The 4824-nt window shown below is 35.3% G+C and overlaps 1 pseudogene; it reads right to left on the minus strand.

Annotated features, from left to right (window-relative positions):
* Positions 1-337: 337 nt before the first annotated feature.
* Positions 338-4359, minus strand: LOC147286212 (uncharacterized; annotated as a pseudogene).
* Between the last annotated feature and the right edge of the window lie 465 nt (positions 4360-4824).

The raw sequence follows: 4824 nt of genomic DNA on the forward strand, positions 1-4824 counted from the left end.
ATCTAAAATGACAAAAATATATTTTATTAAATAAAATATACTTTTTCTATGATACATGATACATGACTATGGTTATCAACTATGGTTAATGAATAAATATATGATACATGACAAATTCATAATGTAGTGGTAATGCTACCTCCACATTAAGGTAAATGCACTCCTAAAGTAAGGAGAAGAGAAAGAGATAAGCATTATAATTCTTTGTTGCCAATAGAAGCTATAAAGAAAAAGAAAAAAAAAATAAAAAAAATAAGGAGGAGTCCATATCTGCTGTCACCAAAATGCATGTATTCCCTCTGTCTCCTAGCTAATTCAATGACATATGTCCTTACACTTAACAGAGTGCTAACACTGTTAACCCCATTAAAACATAATAAAAAAATTAAGAGCAAATTACAATTTAGTACCTCAATTTTATATGTTGTTTCAACTTAGTACCAGCAAAAATGGCAGGTTTTCTTTGTCTTTGTGACTGCCTTCTACGAACTTCTATAGCCGGTTGTTCTATGGTGGGTGGAGTAGGAATTAATCCTTCTGGTGCATCAGGCTGATTCTGGACAACAACTTGATCTTCTACTACTACAGCTGCACTTAATGGTAGCTCCTAAACCATGGAATTAGTGGCAGGTGCTGAAACAATTTCTTTCTCTTCAAAATTGAAATTATTTGTGACACTTGCATCACCTGCAACATCATCCTCAAGAAAACGTGCATTGTGAGTTTCAATGATTCTAGTATGTAGGTGAGGACTATAAAACCAAAAGCCCTTACTCTTGGGTGGATAACCAACAAAATTGCAGCAAACAATTTTGGGATCTAGTTTCTTTTCAGTGGGTTATAAACCCGTGCTTTGGCCTTGCAGCCCCATACGTGTAAGTGCATTAAACTAGGCTTCTTACCAACCCATAGCTCGAAAGGTGTTTTTGGTACTGATTTATTAGGAACTTTATTCAATATATAGTTGGTAGTTAAAATAGCTTCTCCCCAAAGAAAATGTGGTAGTGAAGTTTTACTTATCATACTCCTTACCATGTCTTTAAGAGTCCTGTTTCGCCTTTCAACCACACCATTTTTTTGAGGTGTCCCAGGTGTTGTATATTGTGCAGTTATTCCATTATTCTGCAGGAATAAGGCAAATGGCCCCTTATGTTGTCCGGCCTCTGTGTACCTGCCAAAATATTCACCTCCCCTATCCAATCTCACAACTTTAATTTGCTTATCTAACTGTTTTTCAACTTCTAGTTGAAAAATCTTAAAACAGTCAAGAACTAAAGATTTATCAGAAATCAAAAATAGATAAGCATAATGTGAAAAATCATCAATAAAAGTGACAAAATAATTATTTCCACAGATAGTTTTGTGAGGAAATGGACCACAAACATCGGTATGAATGATTTCTAGCAAATGTTGACTGCGAGTGGAACCTAACTTTCTAAAATTGGTTAGTTTTCCCTTTATGCAATTAACACAAGTTTTGAAATCAAGTTTGTGCAGAATATTTTCTTTTATTAAACGTTCTAGTCTTTCTCTGGAAATATGCCCTAATCTTTTATGCCAAAGCATAGAAGAATTTTCATTGATGAGCATTCTCTTTGTACTAGAACATTCAACATTCAAGCAGCCATTAATGTAAGAACACCGAAATTGCCATAAACCATGATTCAGAAAAGCAGTACCTAGCGGTACATCAAATTTATTTCTCTGAAACATTCTTACACTGACATTGTCTACAATGAAAGAAAATCCAGACTTGACTAAATTTGAAACAGAAATTAAATTCCTTCTCATAGAAGGTACATAAAGGACATTTTCAAGATCTAAAACAAAACCAGAACATAATCTAAGCTTGACTGATCCTATTGATTCAACATGCACTCTAGTTCCGTTTCCCATAAGCACTTGATGGTCATCACTTCTTGCTGTCCTCTGGTTGCTGAAGCCCTACAAGGAATTAGTTATATGCACAGAACAACCAGAGTCAAACCACCAAGAATTTGTGGGAACTTCAATTAAATTTGATTCAAAACAAACAAAAACAAATTTAGTACCTTTCTTTAAAAGCCATTTCTTGAATTTTTCACAATCTTTTTTGACATGACCCAACTTTTTGCATAAGTAACACTTAATAGCTCCAGGTTCAACAATTTCAATTTTGATAGCTTTAAGATTGTGAGATCCTTTAGCAGGAGAATGACTATTTTTACCAGGCATACTAGTAGGCTTTGTACCAGAAGTAGAGGGCTTACCAGAAGTAGAGTTGCCTTTCTTTTTACCTTGTGGAGAAATAACAAGGTTGACCATTTCAGCTTTTCCTTTATTGAGACGATCTTCCTCTTGTGCACATTGTGCAATCACTTCATTCACATCCCACTTGTCCTTTTGAGTATTATATGACACCTTTAATTGATCAAACTTAGGTGGCAGTGAGTTCAAAATAGTATACACCAAAAAAGGATCGAAAATCTGTATACCTCTAGATTATGCAGCTTATTGGCAATGTCAACAAGTTGTAGAATATACTCCCTTACACTACCCTCACCATCATACTTCATTGTAGGCAATGAATGCATCAGTGCACCTGTCTCTGCTTTTTCAGACTCTTTAAACTTGTCTCCAACAGCAACAAGAAAATCCTTGGCATTGTCATTAGTCGGTATACCTCCTCTAATGGTGTCTGACATTGACCTTTTCATGATCATTAAGGTCATTCTATTAGCTTTCTCCCATTTTTCATGGTACTTTCTCTGGGCAGTAATGCTCTGGTAAGTTAGAGCTGCAGGCTGATCATCTCTTAAAGCCAAGTCGAGATCCATGATTCCTAGAACAATCTCCAAGTCTTGTTTCCATTTCTTGTAATTATTACCAGTGAGAGTCTCAATTGAGGAAAAATTGATTGACAAGAAGCTTACAACTGATGAGATAAATAAAAAGTCATTAGTAATATAAACTTAATCATAAAAAGACAAGAACAAATTTTGACTAAATATTTTTCTTGAATCTGAAACTTATGCATTGTTGTATTTCACCTTTGGGCAAGAAATATAACAAGCTAAAACATAATTACACCAATGTGTGTATGAATTATATCACCAACCAAACGAATATTATATCATAAGACATAACATACTCCTAGCCGCAATATATGATATGTTCATAAATTCACATCCTTTTATATTCCTCTTACTTAATTTTTGTGAGTTCATTTGATTAAAAACTTTAAATTTCATTTAGTTTTGTGTTTTTGGCTTCCGAGCAATAAATGAGAAATTTCACCATTTATTCTCCTTAATATATTTTTACATGAATTCAATTGGAGATAGAAGCTAACACCTTGAAGTTATTCCAGGTTAAATTTGTGACATTTAAAGACTTATAAGGTGTTCATTTTGAATTTTAAAGTCAGCCCAAAACTGCACCCGAGGAGAACTGAGTCAGCTGCATGGTGTAGGGCATAACTTTTTGCTCCAAACTTGGATTGAGGCATATAATATATGGTTGGAAAGAAAACATCCAGAGCTTTCTATTGATATATAAAACGTAAATTTCTGAGTTGGTTAAGACCTCCAAATTGCTCTCTAAAGACAGCTCTGAAATCCTGTCAGCAAAAGGATAAAGTGCTCCCAAGGCATCTTTCCATTTTAGGTAATTTTCTATCACATGCTCTCTTTCCTTCCCCTTTGTTCGCCCATTCTAAGCAAAATTCAGAAACCACAATGTGAAGGCTCTAAATGAGGCAAAGAGAACATTTACCTATCTCAACATTCTTCAAGGATCACCCATTGAGGGATAAGATGAAATATTCTCATTTTTGAATTAACCAAACACTACTACAAAAAACGTAATAGACATCGGTCAATAGACAAAGTTTTGTATTTTTGCCGTTATCTTAATTTACGACACAACGGTTTTTAACAAACCGTTATATTAATGTATATTATCCCATGATATTTGGTTTGATAATTTTTCCTAACAATTAACAGACAATAGTTTTAGGGAATACCGTTGTGTTGGGCGAGTTTCACAAAAATATAAAATTTTGCGGGTCTTTGTATTTGACAAGCGCATGACTGCGTTAATGAAATATATCGCACGCCTTAGGTCTTTTTGGGTCAAAGCCCTCTGACTTCACCTTTCAGAAACTCACACACACTTAGCCCACAACTTAGTCCTCATTGATCAATTGATCTTCCCTCCTCAACTCAGTCCTCTGGCTTCATTGATCGATCTTCCCTCTCGCGCATCAATCTCCGTCCTCATCGTGCGTCAATCTCCATCTTCGACGTCGTCCCGTGCTCTCCATCTGCACGTCTCTTGACGTCACCGACCTCCATCTCCGTCCTCATCGTCTCCGCCCATTCCTCATCGCCCGACCATCTCTGCACTCCCCTGAATCATCTTCGCTCATCTTTGCACTCCGGTTCAGGTACAGTTGGGTTAGGGTTTGATTTTGGGGGATTTTTTCCTCATTATATTTTGTTCTTTCTTTTTTTGTGCATTTCTGATTTTTGTTCTTTGAGGTTCTTCTAAACCTTTTTGTTTTGTGTTTTTGCTCAAGGTGAAGTTCATATTGGTGATATTGTTGAGCTTGGGGAAAGAAAATAGCTAGGCTGCTGATTGGATTGGAAAGGTGAGTTCATCAGGCCCTTTTTTTTTTTTTTTTTTGGTTTTGGCATCTTGTTTTCTTCTGTTTTGATGGCAGGGATTTTATTTGTAGACTATTGAAAGGATTATGTTGATTTCTTGATGCTATTGATTAACTTTTGTTACTCATTATAATGAATGTTTGATATTGATGAGAAAAATAGTTATGAGTAGGTAATT

This window comes from Dryas octopetala, chromosome 4 (genome assembly GCF_963921425.1).
Source record: "Dryas octopetala chromosome 4, drDryOcto1.1, whole genome shotgun sequence".
Taxonomy (NCBI): domain Eukaryota; kingdom Viridiplantae; phylum Streptophyta; class Magnoliopsida; order Rosales; family Rosaceae; genus Dryas; species Dryas octopetala.